The following is a 22,701-nucleotide window of genomic DNA, read 5'->3' on the forward strand; positions in this document are numbered from 1 at the left end:
TCATCCAAAACACATATCACCATAGGTTTACCTATTGTTATCTATATTAATGATAGACGATGTCTTGATATCTAGCATGCTTAGGATTGAATACGTCTCCTCGGAGATGTCGTTTTGAAAACACCTCTCCTCGGAGATAAGATTTACTGTTATTAATGATAACTCATATACCATGAATCTTTGATGGTTGTGAATTTTGTGATGGCTATGAAATCCTTAATGTCATGTGGGACATGGTGGGAGATGTGTAAAAATGGGTGAGAACTATTTTGGCGGTGGTAGGTGGAGTAGTACTCTGGTGGAGGATGCTCCTGGGGGCTTGAGTCACCTATGTGGTGTTCATGGCCACAAGATACCTACCTTGGCCGTTTAAGGACCGAGTCTTGCACTGTCATGCTTAGCCACCCCCGTGCAACCATATGTCCTAAATGGGCAAGACTTAACTTTTCTTCACTGGACTGAGTTGGGCATCGTACTAGGAGGCTGAGAGCAGCGAGCAGTCAAGTGACTATGTGGCTCTCTGTTTGAACATGTAGAGACCAGCAATTGCTTAAAAAGGGAACCTAGTGTTCAGTACAAGACCACTAGTACTTGGGGATGAATCTTATAGAAAAGCCAGATAGGAAAGGTGATTGAAGGGTCTCGGTATGATTTGTTCCTTCGCTTGCAATGGTTGGAGGCTGAGCATATTGCATGGGTAAAACTGTACAACCTCTGCAGAGTGTAAACGTATTCGAATAGCCATGTTCACGGTCATGGACATGCTAAGGCATGGTCACACTTGAATAGACTCCGGGTGCGTGTGTCTTGATGAGTAAGTATGTGGACTAGATGTCCATGTAATGAGGTTGCTGGTTGAATCTGCTAGATCTGTGTAGTACTAGAGGTACACCAGATGTGATGAAAGGTACTACCGAGTGAGGTGTAACCCCCCCAGGACCGAGAAAACCCCAAATATAGCTTTTTACCTGGTTTTGAACTATATAAACTGTTTTAAAGTCAATCATATATGATACAATTGGATATCTGCATAAACTACTTTATGCTTAAAACTAAACCATAAAGCTCTATCCTTGAAACAACCTTTTATGCATCTATCAAACACCTTGAAGTAGTATATGGCTTGTGGAGTACCTTCCATACTCACTCTTGCTATCATTCATATGAGGAAGCCGATGCTGGCTACGCTGGAGGTGAAAGCAGGGATGAAGAGTAGTCTTAGAAGTCACGTTTGCACCCTAAGCTGCTTGTGGCTTGGGCTTTTCTTTCCGCTGTGTTTGTTGGCCTGTCGGCCAGGTTTTTAATATACAATATGGTTCGTAAACCTTTTGTACTCTGAACCATAATACTTGATCCAGGGACTATGATACTACTACTGTTATACTGTACATATCAGCTACTTGATCCAGGGACTGATATAGGAGGTACAGGAGATCCTGGGTTTGGGGTCTTACACTCACCACTAAAGTTGAACAAAACTAACAACTCAATCACAGTTTCCACCATTTTGATAGACCAAACAAACCAAACCTTAAAGTTCTAATCATGTGAGGTTTTCCTCGCCACTCTTGACCATGAGCATGAGTGATTAATCAGCTTTACACTTTGCAAATATTGTACACTTTACCCACAAGTCATGATCAACTCCTTTTCTGTTTCAGTACTTACACACTTTCAAAGTGTGTGTCGAAACACCACTACAAATCCTTTACAAAGCCCCTCTCAACATATGCATACCCGCTAAGGTTTCATCACCACATGAATACACCTCAACAACGGAAACCCCCTCTCATACCTTACGGATCCTAGGAAGTATACCCTTCCATTTCATATAACCAAATGGTCTACACCATGTTGAGAGTAAAGCAAATTAATCGGATGGGCATGTCCCATACTAGGCTTGTGGTTGTACTATTAACTCAGAATAATTGCTGCACGAACTGATCCTTATATTTGAGCAAGACTTGCATAAACCCAACCATATAACCTGTACTAGTCTCATCCAAACCATTTCCTCAAATCCTACTTCCATGTTATAACAAAAATTAGATCATCTTTATCATAGTTTCATAGGACCATTATCATATTTAGTTGAGCCATTATCATTATCACCATCATAAAGCAAGGCTAAGCATGATCTACCCTTTCATATTCGAAACCATAAGCATGTCATTAAGGATGTTAAAGGGAAAATTAGGGTAAAGCCTGACTTGGCATTCCCAGTAATATTATTAGGATGCATATTTGTAAAACAAAATAGTTTTAAAACTGGGATTAATATGGTCAATGACACATAACTTGCCTTCACAATACTCAGTTGGGCCTTAAAGTCTTGATCCTGAAGTCCTTCTAGCTTCTCCAGAACATAGGCATCTACTCACAAAAATATGTGTAAAGAGTAAGGGGGTATCCTGTCAGGGGGTCCACACCAGCAAATGTCAGCCGACAGTTGATATTATCAAGACTGTGGCCCCACCGCGTGACCAGACGGGGCTCGCGTGAACAGTCCCTTGATCGTAGAAGGAAATCTCGCGACCAGTCCTTGCTGGTCGTAGGGCAGGTACTCACCTAACCTGTCTAACCTCATTTAATGACATCCACTTAAGAATTTTCCTTCCCCAGGCATCTCCTCTCGGCGAGCAAAGTCATGGCCAGTGCAGAGGTGCAGTGACCCATCCCGTAGTATTAAATGCTATGGGATGGCATTGCAAGAGAGCATGCGCCAGACAGTGATGGGATAGACTCACATGTGAGTGTGCAGTGCACGGTGACAGGATGAGATGTATCGGCCTACCCTTCATCATCATAGGCTAGGAGTAGTTGGCTCTGTCAGTATTAGGCCGATCTCAGGGTTTGGCACAATTTGTTTGTATGTATACCTCTCTTCCTACTATATAAAGCGAGGAGGACTGGGCTTAGGGAGGATATGACTCATTTTTCTGTAACAAGTTCTTCCAAGCCAAAAGAAAATATATAGGATGTAGGGTTGTTATCCTACAAGAGGCCTGAACTTGGATATTTCTTCGTGTTCTTGAGTTTCCTTCGACACACACACCCACCAGAAGCGTTGGTCACGTGCCCGTCGTCCGGTACACCCCGGAAGTATTATCAGAGATTAACCCTCGACACAACTAATAAACACCAATTTCCAAAAGGAACCAAATAGCACACAACAAACAACATCACTCAATAGATTATGTTTTCCTAGAAATTTTGGTGAAAGGACGGATCAAATCAGAGCTATGATTGACAAGTTATGGCTTCCAAAAGATTAAAACATGACAAAAAGATTAACTATAGATAAAACTATACTATTAGAAAATTTTCTAGAATTTTTTGAAGCAATATATAATTTCTAGAATTTATTATCATTTATTTGAATTATTTTGTACTAGAAAATATATTTATTGTGTCATTAATCTAATTGTGACATCAGCAACTGAAAACAAAACAAAAAAGAAAATAAAAAGCTAATTGTGTTGCTGATGTGAATTGCCATGTGGGCAAAAGTGCGGACGTGTTCATGACATGGCAGCTGAGGTGGCTGATGGCATGTCTTTGCTAACTAGGCTTACAAGTCAGATTTATGGCTGATGTGGAACGGTGACTGGGCTACCACAAAGGACAAAGTGGTGACATGGTTGAAGAGGTGGCACGCTAATGTGTATGACTGACTGGACATGGTTCGTTGAATATGATCCATTGATTTGAGATAGGGCGATTGGGATCGCTCCAGGCCAAAGGAGTATGAACCTATTTAATTGGGTCTATTGAGGCTAGATTGGACGATCAGGGTGCATCTCGCTCGGTTCCGGCCTGCAGAACAATGACAACGTCACTGCGACAGCGGCGCCTTGCCAGAAACCTATGGGAACTATGCTACATGCCTCGGTTCACGATGGTGAGTGGCTGAAGAGCTTTAATAGAGGACGTTGAAATCACCTGAACAGTCGGCGAACGGTGACGAAGCTCGACGAGGGTTGGCAACAAGCAACGGCGGCTCTAGGCATCAAAGTTCAATGCTAGTGCTCTCCGGTGGAAAAATCGCTTCGACGAGTTAGGTGAAAACTGTGGGTTGAGCTGAAGGAGGCCGAGGGGGTGTTTATTTATAGGTCTGAGGCTTAGGAAGTCTAGATTCATTAACTAAGGGTTTCACGATGGTCGGCTCAATTTGAACTCGATTTCCCAGATTAATCCTAGCTTCGAAGGAGATAAGATGGGCAAAAGTTCATGGATAATATTTGGAGTTTGCTAACAAAACCCTAGATGGATTTTATCCCAAATTTGATTGGATTTTGTCAGACTCAATTTGACCAGTGTGACTGTAACACCTCGAGGATTACAACAAGCCTCGAATGTCACTCTGACCAACCTACAGAGATGCTAAAACTTAAAGAAAATTTTCGACAGTACCTCCCCTGAAACTAGATGTATAACTGGCAACAACATACGCAGAGATATAACAGTTTATAGAACATCACACTAGCAATATAAAGATTCTAGCAAACGAGGAACAAGCCTCAATCGTACATCCAAGTCACCACATGACAAAATATACAACACAAGGTAAAGTGTCGCAACCTAACAACAACGTAAGATTAACCAAAAGAGAAACAAGATTAACCAAAAGAGAAAGATGAATGTGCAAGCAACATGCAGCTACCTATCTCACATGCGCGCCATAACCTCAAAATGTACCTTGAAAGAAAGCAATGGTGAGATTCAAAAATTTCAGTAATCAAATTTGCTTTAGCGAGCTATTTAGCCACAATTGATTAAGCAAATTTTTTTAATAGAAACATAGAGATAGAACAAACTAACATCTAGAGAAATATGGCTAAGCCAGACCAACTAACATCTAGAGAAATATGACTAAGCTAGACCAACTAACATCTAGAGAAATATGGCTAAGCCAGACCAATAACAACTCCACCAAATATAACATCCTCTAGTTTGATCCTTCACAACCACATCACATATAAGCAAAGATTAAAGACTTCCTTTTGGCATAATACTTCGATGCGATTAAAGATATGAAACATCATATGAATACGTATGCGTGCACATGCAATGCTCATCCTCACCTTTACCCTTCCACGTGCAGTGTAAGGGTGTGCGTCTTACCCCTCCACAGGCAACATACGACACTGTACCGGTATGGTCGCAGCCATAAAATAGCTACAAAACTTCCAATGCATGAGATGCAAGTGTATGACATGCTTTATGCATAGCCAACAACATAACATCCATGATATCCTTCATACTTCAAAATTTCACATCTAGTAAAGAACCACTACAGGTGACATATCACACTTACTGCACTTCATAAATCAAGAACCGAGTAACTTCTGAAAGGTAAAGAACAGGGTAACACGCTCAAATCAATTTATCATATTAGTGATATGCATTGCAATTAAAATAATGGAGGAAACCAAACAATAGGTTAAAGCATAGTCATCTGCTACATTCACTTGCCTTCACTGGCGATGAAGACAGGCACTAGCTGCGACCTGGAGTGGCACCACTTGAACAAACACCCAATAAGCACCAAGATGCCGCAATGATAAAGTAAAAGAAGGTGCATGCTTCTACGTCCAAAACCTCACAATTCCGACAACCGAAGGCTACAAAAAGACATCTACCAACTAGCTCGCTAGACTCCAAGCAAGAACCTCATCTAGCTCAGTCGAAGACACAACGCATGGGCTAATCCTCGCTGGACACCAACAACAATTAGCCAAAAATGTCTAAATCGCTTACCCAAAAAGAACAACACCAATGCCATTGGAAAGCCTATGGCAAGAACTACAACTTCCATTAAACCCTACGATCGAAACCAACACCGATTAGGCCTCAAATTGAATTGATGCGCTAATCGCTAACCGAACCAACAACGCACCCAACCAACGACATAGACGACCGATCTCAACCTCCTACAAGCATCTAAGGACTACGGAGGAGTGACCTTTAGAGCGGAATCATGAACCAGTGAAGAGAACTAGCAAACTCGTGAAAGCCCTCCTCCGCCCTTCTTCTTCCTCTTCTTCCTTCTTTCTCCTTCTTCGTCCTTCTTCTTTCTTTCCTTTCCTCTTTCATCTTCCCTTTCTTCCTTTCTTTTCTTTCTCTCCTTTCCTGACCAGTGGTGTGACAGAAGTTGGCGACCGGTAGCGGTGTTGGCCAAGCGGCACCTGGGAGGAGGCAGTGGGTCAGGCTTGAGGCGGCGGATGGGGGCGGTCGGGCAGAGACGGGTGGATGGGGAGAAGTGTGCGAGTGGGATCGGGTGGGTGTCGATCCCACCAAGCCTTATCCCCCCTTTTTCCATTTTTTTAAAAATTTATCCAATGGTCTAAACTCATTGGGCTCTCCATGGACTCAATGAGTGCCCAAACGCGATGTTAGATAGCAAAACGGAATCGTCTCAATGAGATCTACACATCTGTATTCTCTGATAGCCCATCCGAGCAACGGTTTAAAACATTAAAATTCGTACTCATCACTGGTCCCGCGGTCATAACTGAAATCATTTTTTTGGTATTACATTCTCACCTCCTTAAAAGGATTCGTCACCAAATCTACTCAATCTGAGCACGATAAGAAAGGACAACAAAGCATATATATGACGTTAAACAACAATTAACACTCACTAGCTTCGAAGAGCTCAGGGAACTTCTTTTGCACTTGATCCTCAAGTTCCCATGTTGCTTCACACTCAGTAAAGGATCTTCACATACTTGATGGTCCTTCTCCTCATAACTCGCTCAAAAAAGTCCAAGATGCACATCGGATGGCACTCTATGGTCAGATCCTGCTCCACTGTGATGGACTCCAAATCGATCTTATGCTCAGGGTCGCGGAGATACTTCCGTAGCATAGAAATATAGTACTCATTATGCACTCCCCTCATTGAGTCTGGCAACTCCAAACGATAGGCCAAACTGCCAACATGGGCCACACCAGGAAATGAGTCTGGCTGAGCTTCCCGGTGGTACCAAAGCGAATAATGCCCTTGGTCGGTGACACCTTGAGAAGCACGTGATCTCCAACAACAAACTCTAGATCACGATGCCTAACATCAGCATAGCTCTTCTATCAGCTCTAAGCGGCCAACAGATTCTTATGAATCTCCTGCACCTTCTTTAAGGTCTACTGAATGAAGTCTGGACCAAGCAAAGATCTCTCACCCACCACATCCCAACAGAGAGGAGAAGCGCACTTCCGACCATACAAGGCCTCAAAAAGCTATTGTTATATGCAAACTCAACCAAAGCTAGATGGTCCTCCCAACTACCCTTTCAAGACAAAACGTAGGCACACAACATATCCTCTGAAGTCTGAATAGTCTGCTCTGACTGGCTGTCCGTTAGAAGTGGGACACAAACATGGAAAGTTATACTAAGAGTGAGATTCATGCCCAAAGCACTCTGCAAGCTTTGCCAAAAGTGGGACACAAACTTAGAGTCTTGATCCAAAACAATTGACTTCGACACTTCGTAGAATCTGACCACCTCCCTAATATACAAGGGAGCCAAATCCTGTGCAGAGTTAGTCGTCTTCATGGAAATAAAGTGTGTAGACTTGGTAAACCTATCCATGACAACCCATATAGTGTCTCGACCATGAGGAGCGAGAAGCAACCCAACCACAAAGTCCATCATGACACGCTCCCATTTCCACTCAGGAACTGACAAAGACTGCAAAAACTCGGCATGCTACTTACGTTCAGTTTATGCAACACCGGTGAAACGGAAAGTGATATGCATCCGCTCAAACTCTGAGATCGAAGACATCACAATCCGAGGAACACCTATCTTGCTTAGAGCATCAACCACCACATTAGTCTTGCATGGATGGTACTAAATCGACAGATCATAATCCTTTATCAACTCTAGCCATCTGTGTTGCCTCAAATTCAGCTCCCACTGAGTGAAGATGTACTCGAGACTCTTATAGTCAGTGAAGATGTCTTTGATGCAAAGACAACATCAGCCAACTCAAGATCATGAGTGGGATAATTCTGTTCATGAGACTTCAACCGCCTGGAAGCATAAGCGATGACACATCCATCCTGCATCAGCACACAACCCAAACCAATCAAAGAAGCATCCGTATACATGGTGTAGCGCTTGCCACTCACGTGCATAGAGAGAATAGGTGCATTAACCAACTTATTCTTCATCATCTAGAAGCATGCCTCACACTCATCAGTCCAAGAAAAGGGAACCCCCTTTTGATTGAGCCTGGTCATTGGCTTAGTAATGATGGAGAAATCTTGCACAAAACACCGATAACATCCTGCAAGCCCAAGGAAACTCCTAACCTTAGTCACATTGATTAGCCTCTACCATTTAACCATTGTTTCAAAATTCTTTGGGTCAACTGTGATACCATTCTCATTGATGACATGCCCAAGAAAACCCACTTCAGATAGCCAGAATGCAATCTTCTTGAGCTTCTCATAAAACTTGTTCTTCTGAAGAGTATCCGATACAAAGCCAAGGTGCATAACGTACTCCTCCTTAGTCTTCGAATAGACAAGGATGTCATCGATAAAAATCACTACGAAGACATCAAAGTAATCATGAAACAACTTGTTCATTGTCTCTGTAAAAACAACAAGGGCATTCATTAATCCAAAGGGCATAACTACAAATTCAAAGTGCCCATACCTCATGTTGAAAGCCATCTTCTCAACATCCTCCTCTCTAATTCGCAACTGATGGTAACCAGACTGCAGATCAATCTTAGAGAATATCTTGGCACCCTTCAACTGATCAAAGAGATCATCAATGCGAGGCAAAGGATACATGTTCTTGATGGTGACTTGATTAGGCGCCTGATAATCCACACAAAGCCTCTTGGTGCCATCATTCTTTTCCATAAACAAGACCGGAGCAGCCCGAGGAGATGTGTTCGGTCTAACAAAGCCCTTAGCCATAAGGTCATCTAGCTGCTTCTTCAACCCCACCTGCTCCACTGGAGCCATCTGGTACGGGGTCTTATAGATCGGCCTTGTACTGAGATAGCGAGTCTATGGCAAGGATGATATTGAACGGCTCCAAAAGAATCACCACTAAATTCACCACGAACTCCTCATCAACCAAGAATACCAGACAACCCAGACAGACCTTGCAGCTAGAGATAATGCCACACGGTGAGCTAACCACCACGACCTGTCCAATTTCCTACACAGAAAGACCAGCACAACCAGAGAAGCCCACAGAGACAAACAAGAAACTAGCTCCAGAGTCAAATAAAGCACTAGCATCAACAGAATCAACTGAAATGATACATGTCACCACGTCACCACGGTGCACACCCTCAGTTGCGGGCGTAATGTAGACCCCAAGAGTAGCATGTGACAAAGAAGTCCTTGCACCCAAATGTGTCGGTGCGGAACCCCACTGCAGGGGCACTGGGCCTGATGGTGTAAGAAGCTTAGGCACCTAGTAAACCCCCTGTGGAGGTGTAGGGATAGTTGATGAAGCTGAAGAGGGCCGTCAGGTACTACAGGGTGGGAGGCACAGCTAACATTTGGACTGAGCCTCCAGAGGGTTGCCCACCATCTAAGGACGACGTGAGCTCCCAACTCACCTTGGAGTTGGTCTTCTTCTTGCACACCACCACCTTGTGGGCCTCTTGGCCACACATGGAGAACTTCTTGCTCCAGGTACACTTGTTGCGGCGATGTGGATCGCCACAACAGAAGCAGAACATGCCCATGCCAGGCTTGGCAACAACACGGTACTGGGGCACACTCTCGTCTGGAGAACACGATGGCCTAGAGCTGCCATGGTAGGGCTGGTGACGGTAGCTCTTCCCCCTCCTCTGCATAGGGCCACCAAAATGGCCCCCTCCCCATAGGGGTTTGGACTGGTCTCCACCTAAAGTCCTGTGAAGATCATCAGTGTAGCTCAACTTCAACTCTACACCAAGCTCCTGCTCCACCATCGAATGAAAGTCAGTGATGGGGAAGGCACCAAGTGTGTGGCGAATGGCAGGGCGAAGCTCCTAGCGGAAGCACCAAGCCTTCTTCACCTCATTGTATGCCACATGGGGCATGAACCAAACAATCTGGTTGAAGCCAACCTCGTACTCTGCCACTGACCTCCTGTCCTGAGTGTACTGCTCCAGCTTGATATGCATCTTGTCGAGAAAAGCGGTAGGGTAGAACCACCTCTCGTTTTGGCGAGCAAACTCCTACCAATACGGACTACAAAACACCATGGACCTAGAGGCCAATACACCGTCCCACCAGTTCTGAGCCTCTCCCTTTAGCAGCTGAGTCACAAATCGCACACGGTCCTGCATCCCCACCTCAAAAGCCTCAAGCTACTTTGCCATATAGGCCAACCAATCCGTTGCCTGGATCGGACTACTAGATCCATTGAAATTATCGAGCTTCAACCCGACCCAGTCTTGCATCAGCATCCCACTGCCAAGACTAGCTACAACAGTCTTGGGTGCCACAGCGGCGTGACCACCACCAGCATTCTGACCCTGGCTCTGCCCCAACATCCTCAACACCACCTCCCGCATCTCTCTCATGATAGCAACCAGGTCTACCTAACCTCCAACCTCTTGCACGGATGACTCGACGAATTTTCTTTAATGAGATATTTAGCTACAGTTGATTAAGCAATCATTTTTAATAGAAACATGGAGATAGAATAGACTAACATCTATAGAAAGATGTCTAAGCCAGACCAATAGAAACACCACCAAATATAATATCCTCTAGCTTGATCCTTCACAACTGCATCACATATAAGCAAATATTAAAGACTTCCTTTCGACATAATTGTGAGGAACAATGACGTCCTAAGAGGGGGTGAATTAGGACACTTAGAAACTAATGGCTCCAAAAACTTCACAAGATAAACCTATCTCAATTTCTATCTAAATGTGCTCTAGGTTTCTCTAGTGTATTTACTCACTGCTCAAGAGGATTGCAACCTATTTTAGCAAGGTAAATTGAAAGTATGTAAATGCGGAAATGTAAATAGGGTAGAGAGACAAACTTGACACGAGGGATTTTTATTCTATGATATCAGCAGCACATAAGCCACCCCTAGTGCACGTTGAAGCTCCAGAAAGGATATACTCCCGATTGCCAAGTCTTTTCTGGTCACAACTCTTGAGCTACCAAGTCACCAAGACAATGCCTTAAGAACAATGAACCACCAAACCACCAAGGTGAGATCTCACCACTGACCTCTCTTTCGGTCACTTGTGCATCATCTTCACTTTGGAGCTTTAGTCACAAAGGCAAGGGACTCCGCGTCCCTGCACAATCTTCTTGTCGCCGCTCCACACCAAGTCAGAGGGTCAATAAGTTACCGGCGAATCACAAAGACTCCAAGGCGTCGGCATACCTCTCAGTACACGGTTGGATCACTCATTGATTCACTCTCTAGGTTGCAACACTTAACAACACTTCTCTCTAGGGCTAATAGCACTAATCACTCTCTAATGGTGTGCTAAATTCCTTGGATGAACACTTTAAGCACTTTGGTGGTTTGGATGTCTTCTCAAGTGTATATGAGATTTTTTGGACTCCAACACCTTCAAATGAATGAGTGGAGGGGTATATATAGTGTAACACCCAGAATTTTAGCATATAAAAATATAGCAAAATTCGTTCCAAATTAAAAAAATTCCAATTATTAAACCAATATAAAATCAAGGAAATATATATTTGAATATGTATATACTCGTATGTATATATTCAAATATATTATTTTGGGATAAGGATTCCGAATAGCGCCAAATTAATTTCTAAGTGAATAGTTGCAATAAATTGATCATATGCATATTTTGGTTTATCGTTTTTATGATTCTTTATGTGGTGATTCGAATTGAATGCTTCTCAATTCGAATCTGTTTTAGTTCGTCTCGGCAATTTCCTAATCCAAATCCCAATGCTTCGAGTTCAAATATTATTCCTAATTCAAATACCATTATTTGAATTAATGCCAAATTCAATTTCAAATCCAATCCCATTCAATTGAATCATCATGTATTCGAATTCAAAATTCGGCTACATTCATTCAATCGTCATGCATCTCAATTCAACTTCAATTACATACAATTCAAATACATCTATTTGAATTATCTCGCATTTATTTACAATTCAGATACATTCAATTGGTTTATCAAAAATATCTCACACTCTCTCTCTGTTCTTCTCATGCCCATCCCCTCCCTCTGTGCTCTCTCTCCCTTCCTTGGCACACTGCGTCGGCCACCATCAGCCCATGCCATGCTCTCCTTCTTTCTTCCATGCCTCCTCTGATCTTCACACCTGAGCAAGCAAAACCAAATTGGCCAATTGCCCTCCTCAAGCTTCATCTGCAAGCCACCGAGCAGTATACATACACCACACAGCAGCACACCGTCGGCGTTCTCCTCTCCCTGCAAGCACACAAAGCAGGCAGCGGCATGAGCACACCGGCGCTCTCCTCCTCAGACACACAACAACATACACACAAACATGCATCCATACACCCAGTTACCCCACCGAGTTCCCTTCCCCTGCGCCCGTGCATTCCTCCACCGTGGCGCCGTCTTGCCACTGCTACCGCCGAGCTGGTCGGCACACGCTTCGTGTGCTCCACCGCGCCGTTGTTCATTCACGTGTAGCCGTGCGCCCCACCGTGCTGTTGTCGCTATGCCGTGCCACTCAGCTGCGATGTCGCGCCGAGCCACCCTGCTCACCGTCGCCGTGCTCGGTGCCGAACGCGCCACCATCGTGCCTGCCGCTGAACCACGTGCGCTGTGCCGTCCCTTCGTGCCAGCTTACAACTACTCCGCCCCGCCGCGGACGAGCCATCACCGGCGAGCTCCACCGCGCAGCTCCACCCGTGTGCCACCCCGGTGAGCCTCCCTTTCTTCTCCCCTCTCAGGCGCAGCTCTCCACCGGTGCCCCTCCTCTCTCCGGCCCCGCCGCCTTCACTTCCCCAGCCAGCCAGCTCACGCCGTATCCTTGCATCACTGCTCCGCCGCGCCTCCCATAGCATGCTGTCCGAGCAGCCCTCTGCGTCGCGCCGCTGGTCGTCGCGCCTCCTGCGCACGCCGAGCCACCAGCGTGCCAGCCCGCACCGCTAGTCGCTCGGTCACCGCTCCTACGCGTGTGCCGCCCCGCTCGGCCTCCATCTGTGCACCGCGCCCAGCCGCGCCGCGCTGCGCACAGCCGCCGCTCGCATGCGTCGTGCCGCCTCCTGCCGCGCCGCGCTGCGCACAACCGCCGCCCGCATGAGCCGTGCCGCCTCCTGCCGCGCCGATCCGCGCCTCCCGCAGCACTGCGCATACCGCGTCGCCCCTGCGCCACAACTGGTCCGCGCGCCGCTCCGCCGGCCACTGCCATCCGGCTCCCTCCTTCTCTCCGTCGGAGCTCCCTCCTTCTCCGGTGTTTCCCCCTTCTCCCACCGGCCGCTCCCTTCTCCCTGGCTGACCGCCCTTCGCGCTCGCCTTCCTCCGCCTCTCTCTGTGAGCCGCTTGGGAAAAAAGGCCATCCGGCCTTATCCCCCCCACCACTCTCACGCCGACATGTGGGCCTCACTGGCCAGCATGTCCATGGTTGACCAGCCACCCAAGACAAATCCAGTCCACCAAAAACAACAGACCAAGTCCACAAATCTCGTCTATGGTGGACTCCCCTCACAAATACCCCTGGGTTCACAAATCCCGTAGACCCAGTCCATGTAAAAATGGGTAAAAACTGTTTTGGCGGGGGTAGGTAGAGTAGTCCTCCGGGGAGGGTGCTCTTGGGGGCGTGAGGTATCGTGGGGGTACTCATTGCCGGAAGATACCTACCCTGGTTGCTTAAGGACCGAGTCAATGCACCGTCATGCTTAGCCACCTCGTGCAACCATGCGTCCTGTATGGGCAGGACTTGACTTTTCTTTCACCAGACTGAGTTGGGCAAAATATCAGGAGGCTGAGAGCAGCGCTTGAGCCAAGTTACCAGTTTACCCGATGTTTGGAGGTTGCTAGCCGGCTTAGGCTTAAAAATGGGACTGGCCTTCGGAACATGGCCTCTGGTACTTGATGGATCACGTGGAAAAGTCCGGCAGGAAAGGTGTTATGGAGGGTCTCGGTATGATTCGCTCCTCCGCTAGCTACGGTGGAGGCTGAACATATCGTATGGGTAAAGCTGTACAACCTCTGCAGAGTGTAAACCTATTCGAATAACCGTGTCCACGGTTACGGACATGCAACAGCAGTAATCGTTTTGACTAGACTCTGGGTGCGTGAGTTTTGATGAGTGAGTGTGTGGACTAGATGTCTGTGTGATGAGGTTCCTGGCTCGATCCGCCAGAAGCTGTGTGGTACTAGAGGTACACCAGATGTGATGAAAGGGACTGCGGAGTGAGGTATAGCCCCTCCCAAGACGCAAAACCCCAGATACAACTTGTTACCCTGGTTTTGGTTTTAAAACTATTTCAACAATTTTGCTACCAGATTACCTTCTAATACGTCGGGGACTTGAGATGATACTCAGTACCAACAGAAGATTCCTGAACCGTTTTACTTGTAAAACAGTTTTGATAGCTTTGCTACCAGGTTACCTTCTAATACGTTGGGGACTTGAGGTGATACTCAGTACCAACAGAAGATTCCTGCGTTGTTTTCAAAAAGCTTTGTTACATTTATTTCAAAAGGTTAACAGTGGATAATATAACTGGATACCTGCATAAAACCTGCTTTATGCTCAAAACTATGCCGTAAAAGCCTTATCCTTGAAATATCCATTATACATATATCAACCCATTGAAGTAGTATAAGACTTGTTGAGTACCTTCCATACTCAGTCTTGTTGCTTTTAGATTGTTGAGTTGGAGATCAGCCTCAACCCAGATGAAGTCGAAGAGAAGAAGTCTAAGGTCGCGTCCGCACCCGAGTTGCCTGTGGCATTGGGTTGCATCGTTGTTTCGCTCCGCTGTGCTGTAGGCTCTTCTGCCTGGCTGGTCTGCTGTGGATTCTTGTCCACCAGACCATCTTTTTGCTTTTCAGGTTTTTATTTTTATTATTTGCATTCGAAGTATGTATTTGATATCATTCTGTTGAATTCTGTGTGTATCAGCTACTTGATCCAGGGACTGATACAGGAGGCACAGGGGAACCCGGGTTCGGGGTCCTGACATATAGCCTCAACCCCGTGGACTAGCTATTATCCTAATGGCTCAACTTTATTGTAAATATCGGATGGTCCGGTGACAACAGTATTACAAGCAGCAGACCATCTAGTGTGTACATGTAAGGAAACTTGCCGTTGAAACTCCACTTACACTTCTTCTTATCACCGAATTATCTGGTGTGTACTTCATCTCCATCACTGGACTATCCGGTGTGTATACTTGAACCTGACCGTGCCAACTTCTTCACTGTTCAACTGTCTGGTGTATTGATCTTCTGATCACCGGACCTTCTGGTGTGTATAGCTTCCTCTTCTCAGGTTTTTTTACACACTCTGTTAAATGCTCCGGTATGAACCTTCGGTGCACACAACATTGATCATCGGACCATTCGGTGCCTTGATCTTCACTCTTCAATTCTGAAAACGCATCTGCAGGAAATACTCTGGTGTGCTTCTGCTCCCATCACTGGACCATTCGATAAATGGAAACTCCTCTAGCTTCTTCTAACAAGAATGCTCCGTTGTGTATAGCTCTGAAAGCACCGAATCATCCGGTGAGTATAACACACACGGGAGGAACACTCAGGTGTGTACAATTGTGGTATCATCGGACCATCTGGTGTAGTCATTTTCCCTGAGACTTCTCCAATTCAATCAAACTTTATCCTTGGCTTTGATGACTTCTTCATGTATTTCATCCATCAGACCTACTAACATATATTGTTGACGAACATGTTAGTCCTGACTATGTTGTCATTAATCACTAAAATCACAATCATGGCCTAATAAGGTTATTTTCGCTACAATAATACTTTGATGCGATCAAAGATATGAAACATCATATGAATGCATGTGCGTGCACATGCAATGCTCATCCTCACCCTTACCCCTCCGCGTGTAATGTAAGGGTGTGCATCATACCTCTCCACAGGCAATGTACGACACTGTACTAGTACGGTCGCGGCTATAAGACGGCGACAAAACTTCCAATGCATGAGATGCAAATGTATGACATGCTTCATGCATAGCCAACAACATAACTTTTAGGATATGCTGCATACTTCAAATTTTCACATATAGTAAAGAACAACTACAAGCAACATATCACACTTACTGCACTTCATAAATCAAGAACCGAGTAACTTCTGAAAGGTAAACAACAGGGTAACAAGCTTATAATCAATTTATCATATTAGTGATATGCATTGCAATTTAAATAATGGAGGCAACCAAATAATAGGTTAAAGCATAGCCATTTGCTACATTCACTTGTCTTCACCGACGATGAAGGTGGGCACTAGCTACGACCTGGAGTGGCACCACTAGACAAAAAATGAATTAGCACCAAGACACCACAACGACAAAGTAAAAGAAGGTGCACGCTTCTACACCTAAAACCCTACAATCCTGACAACTGAAGGTTATAGAAAGACATCTACGAACTAGCTTGCTAGACTCCGAGCAAGAACCTCCTCTAGCTCGGTCGAAGACCGAAGAACAAGACATAATGCACAGGCTAATCCTCGCCAGACACCAACACCAATTATCCAAAAATGTCTAAAACGCTTACCCAAAAAGAACAATGCCAACGCCATTAGAAAGCTTATGGCAAGAACTACAACTTCCATTATAATCCTACGATCGAAACCGACATCGATTAGGCCTCAAATTGAATTGATGCGCTACTCGCTAACCGGACCAACAACACATCGAACCAACAACATGGACGACCGGTCTCAACCTCCTACAGGCATCTAAGGACTACGAATGAGTCACCTTTGGAGCAGAATCACGAATCAGCAAAGAAAACCGGCAAACTCGTGGAAACCCTCCTCCTCCTGTCTTCTTCCCCTTCTCCCCTCTTTCTTTTTCTTCTTTCTTTCTTCTTTGTTTCCTTTCCTCTTTCCTCTTCCCTTTCTTCCTTTCTTTTCTTTCTCTCCTTTCCTGGCCGGCTGGCCCTTCTTCCTTGCCCCTCTCTACATGCTCCCACACCCCTCTACTCCCCCCTACGCCCACCAGTTGGTAGCGCTCCGACCAGTGATAAGTGGCAGGGCAGCGCGATGGCTGATGCTGAGGCAGGAGGCAGCGACCGTTGGCAGAAGGCGGTGACCGGTTGTGGCGGCTAGCGGTGGCGTTGGCCAGGCGACGCCGAGGAGGAGTTGGCTCGGGCTAGAGGTGGCAGATGGGGGCGGTTAGGTCGAGACAGGGGGATAGGGGTGGTGTGCAGGTGGGATCGGGTGGGACCCGATACCACCAAGCCTTGTCCTCTTTTTTTTTTCTTTTTTTAATTTATTTGATAGTCAAAGCTTATTGGACTCGTCACATACTCACCAAGTGTCCAAACACCACATTAGATAGCAAAACGGAATAGTCTTAATGAGATTTATGCATCCACGGTCTCCAATTATCCATCTAAATAATGGTTCAAACCGTTAAAATTCGTACTCATCATGGGTCCTATTGTCACAACTAAAATTCATATTTTTGGGGTATTACAGTCATGCTCTGGACTCCCAATTGCCTTTTGAATCAGGCTCGGTTGAAGATCGATCGGGCTATGTCTTCTCGAAGCGTTGGCGAACTCATTTAACCAATCTCCTGGCGTGAAGTCCAGCTCAAGCACGGCAGTTCGGCGTCGTCCTTTTTCATTGTCAGGATGTTGCCGGACAAGAAGAGAGAGAATGAGCGAGAGGAGGAAGATAATCTGCGGCTAGGCTGCCTCACGCGTGCGAAGATCGGCCACTCAGCTGATAACAGCCCAACACCGAGAGGGGGAGGAAGAGGAAAGAGAGATCGGGCCGGGCGAGCTGGGCTGCTGAACAAATGGGCCGGAAGGGAGAAGAGGTGGGGAAGAATGGAGAGTGGGCTGGGTGATGAGTTGACGGCCCAGGTGAGATTTTCTCCTTTTCTTTTCCATTTCTATTTCTTGTATTCCTACATACACTTATACATACATACATATATGTATATATGGTGCATGTATTATTTAATATAATATAAATCAAGTTGAATCAATTCAAACAATGTAAATCAAACAATTGCAAATAAAATCAAAACCTCTTGTATTTGCACATATATGCATATATATTATTTAGGGTTTTAATTATTCTATTCATTTATTTTCTTTGGTATAAAAATAAATTTTGATTTATGATAAATTGGGTTGTTACAAAACCTACTCCTTAAGTGAATCTTGTCCTCAAGATTCGGGCTGATCTAAAAAAAAGATGAAGAAATTATGTATTTAATTCTTTTTCTTGTTTCCAAGTTGTTTCATCTTCTGTGTGGTGCCTCCACTGTACTTTGCACATTCGAATAACCTTTCTTCGGGTCACACGTTCCGCAATGTCTAAAATTTTAGCCGGGTATTCTGCATTGGTGAGGTTTTCTTGTGTGTCTACCTCTTCCAATGGTAATTGTTCCTTCGGTACTCGCAAGCACTTCTTCAACTGTGATATGTGAAAGATATCATGTACATCGGAAAGCTTGAGTGACAATGTCAACTGGTAAGCTGCTTCTCCCCGTCTGGCAATCACCTTGAAAGGTTCAATGTACCAGGGTGCTAATTTGCCTCTAACTTTGAATCGGCGTAGCCCTCTTAATGGTGAGACTTTGAGATATATATATATATATATATATATATATAATTGTTGGAATCAAAATCCCAGACAAGGTAGGCCTTCGGTTACAGGGATATTGAAGGGTCCTCGGAGTGACACGTGTTAGAGGTAGAACAGTTTTTTGATGCCCCATTCGGGTACAGTGTGGCTCTATTTATAGCCCGTACTAGGCCACCACAGGTGCGGTTTACAAATCCTACCCTCTCACCTGCTACATTCTCGGAATATCTGGGGGCATTATGGTACAAGTGAGCATAATTATATAATTACAATCCTGGTCCAAACGCCCGAAAACGGGCCCACTGTCCCGCAGCGATCTCTGCCTCCGAAGATGTACCGAAGCCTTCTCCACTCGGATGTCCGTCAGATGATGGCCTTCGTCCCCCGAGCGAAGGTTCGCTCATATCTTCGCCCGACGCGATCGCTCAGGACCGCGGGCACGGACTTCGCCCTTCGGTTGAAGATCGCCCTCGTCTTCGCCGGTACGAGAGATCGAAGATGCGGGCGCGCCTACACCATTCGACCGATGGCGCTTTGTGATCTTTGCCGCTTGCAGATGAAGTCCCTGAAACAAAGCTGCAGTGGCAAGCACGCGATACTTCCAGTAGACTTCGAGGTACCCTCCGAAGAGGGGGGGGGGGGAGATCATCCCCAACAATAATCTTGAACTTCAAAAGTTAATTCTTGATAGTGATTATCGGCATAACTCTTTTGCCCTGACTGGGTAGTCTTTAGCTTCTCTCATATCACTCGTACTTGTTCTTCGGCCTCCTTAAGAATTTTAGGTTCAAACACTTGACCTTCTCAAATTTCACTCCAATACAAAGGAGTATTACATTTTCTTTTATACAATACCTTAAATAGAGTTATTTGTAAACTAAAGTGATAACTGTTGTTGTAAGAATTATACATAAGGTAAATTCTTATCCTAATTGTTATGATTGTGTAGAGCACATGCTCTTAGTATATCTTCGAGTGATACTTATTCAAACTTTTGCACCAATGTAGGCGTCTTAGTCTGATGCTCCATTTGCCATTAGACCGAACCCAACGGGTTCCCGTCCCGGGCCGCATTCCCTTCGCGATGGGAAAACGCCCGAGACAGGAACGGGCGAGCACGCCCAATCAGTTCCCCTCCCGGCGCGGCGTGGGACGGGAAAGGAGAGAGGTTCCCTCGGTCGTGGGTACCTCTCTCCGGTCCCTTCGCGTAGACAGAGAGCGGCCAACGATCCGGCAGTTGGCGTCGCGCGCTGGTGCGGAAGCCATGGAGAGGCGAAGCGGAGGCGGCATGAGCAGGGAGGACGGAGGCGCAAGGGTCGGCGGGCCGGCGACTCGGGCGACGGGGGCAGGTCGACCGCGCGGGGACGGGAGCGTCGACGTCGGCGGAGGCGGCCAGGCAGCGCAGCGTCGAATCGACGGCAGGTACGCCCACAATAGCTTGCCCGTATCCGAGCCGTAGATCCGGGGAAGGGTAGGTCAATGGATTGGGTTCCGGCTTGTAGTTGAGGTCCAGAGGGTCGTCGGCCCTTGCGCGACGGGGGAAGGAGGAAGGGGGGGGGGGAGGCGGCGCCGACGGTACATGGAGCGGTCGTTGGACAGGGGGGAAGGACACGAAGGTCATCGGTATGTTGCAGCACAGCCGAAGGTTCGGCGAGATACAGTGCACAAGCGAAGGGGTAGGGAGGCGGCGGCAGAGGTCGATTGCTTCGTTGTCGGACATGGGGGAAGGCCCGACGGGGTGGGTGATGGAGGCATCGCAGGGGGTGCTTAGGCCCTGTGCTGCGCACAATGGCGGCGATGGCGGTGGGAGGGCGGAATGCTTTCGTACTGGGGCGGGGGGAACTTGCGATGCCGGCGGTGAAGGGGAGTCATCGGCCTCATGGGATTGCCGTGGTGAACTATGTAGATGGACGCGGCAGCTCTGGTGAAGCTTGTGTCGTTGATGCAAGACCAAGTCCAGGATGCGGCTGATGCGTTGAAGAAGGTAGCATCCGACAACATGAGCCCAGAGAGCACACCAGCGGCTGTCGATCTGAACATGGCGCTTCTGCAAGTGGATGCTATTGCCGGCGATTTGGGTCAGCTAGTCTTCCAGGTGGAGGATGCCATGCGCTGGTGTTCTCTGTCCGTGTGTACCGAGGAGGAGGACAGGAGTAGCGTTGGGGAGGAAGGAGAGGCATGGGCTTCCTTGAACGTCGCCGGCGATGACTCGGACCAATCTGAAGGGAGCTCGGATGACGTGCTATGCTCCAGTAGTGAAGATTGCGGTTCGGTTGAGTCCGATAGGTCCTGGCGGCTGCAATCTGGCTGCCGGTTAGGATAGAAAGGTGTCATTTGTTATCGTGGTGTTGTGCGATGTGCGTCTGGTGCCAGTACTTTGGTTGGTAGCCCTACAAAGCTTGTTTGTTGTCGGCTTAATCTGTGTGATGAACTGAACCGCTATCATCAATATTGTCCCCACTGTGTTATGTATTCGTATGGCACAAATATTTCGTCAGTATTGCAATAATAATGTTGTTCGCATGTTAATTGCTTCTAGTGGTCTATGGATACTACATCACTTTGTTTCCGAGGACATGCCCTCTATGTTTGTGTTATGTTTCATGAAGAACAAACAATGGCCGACTGCAGCTAGCCTTTAGTGGCTATAGTGTGGTTTTTTTGTAGCTTGGTCATGCAGGTCATGTAGGTGTGTAACCTTGATTAGGTACATTTGCTAGATGCATCGGTTAAATTTGGTAATGGCATTATTAGGTAGTAGTGTTTCAGTAATAGGCCATAGGTGTTGGAAAGGCCATGAATTGCGTACATTCTGGTGCATCAAGGATTGCTGTACTATGCTTAATGTTTTGCAATGTTCGGCTTGCTATATTTGAGTGACAGGGCTACTAGCAATGGGACTGTACTTGTGATATTTATCATAAATAGCTGCTTGTTGCTGTATGAAGTGTGATCTATATCATAGATACTGAAACTTACCTTATTTGAAGGGCCCGAATGGATCCTTTTTACGAGAGCATCCTGCAGGACGGTTTCGACCGTATGACTTGGGGGGGGGGGTGAAGGCATGGGTACCCAGGGGGGGTCAACCGACGTTGCACAAGTGGAGATGTCGCAGTTCTCGCAGCCTGCTGATCTTGGAGGGCAGTCGGAGTTAGGCCAGTTTAGTCTCGGGAGCGATGAAAAGGGTAGGAAGAAGGTCACCTCGAGGAAGAAGAAGAAGGTGGATGCAAAAACTGATAGAACCAAATGGACAGACGAGGAAGATGAGTTGTTGGTGTCAGCGTGGCTTAACGTGAGCCAAGATCCGGTTGTGGGCACGGATTAGTCAAGGGAGACATATTGGGGCCGTATCGCGAAGTACTTCAACACTTACAAAAAAGAAAGCATGATGCCGAGGACCGAGAAAGCGCTCATAAATCATATGAAGCTGATCACAGATGCCGTCACAAAATTTACGGTGCATTACAGGAAGGTGGAGCAGCTGAACCCGAGTGGCACCAATGAACGTGACAAGGTAACTCTTCATTTCGGTTATATTGTCCATGCATGTATAGTCAAACACGACTTATATTTACATGCTTCGCAGATGGCTCGAGCGTGCTCCGCATATAAAGCAATCGAGGGCAAACCATTCGCGCACACACACTGTTGGGTGCTGCTGGCCGAGCACCCAAAGTGGCATGCTCACGAAGCGGCAAAGGCGCAGAAGGTCTTGGATCTTGCGGAAGCACAGTGCAGCCAAGCTACAGGCAACGACGTCCCAAATGATGCGGCTTCCAACGCGTCGATGGACCTTCCCCGACCTATTGGCCGTGACCAAGCCAAAGCTTCCCGAGCCCGCAAGTCACCGTCGCAGTCTTCAATTCCTACTGTGTCCGGAGGAGCATATGAAAGACAATTGCATGACATCAGTGAAACAAAGAAAGTGATGGTGGAGCTTAA

Source organism: Phragmites australis, chromosome 6, assembly GCF_958298935.1.
Source record: "Phragmites australis chromosome 6, lpPhrAust1.1, whole genome shotgun sequence".
In the NCBI taxonomy this organism is placed as follows: domain Eukaryota; kingdom Viridiplantae; phylum Streptophyta; class Magnoliopsida; order Poales; family Poaceae; genus Phragmites; species Phragmites australis.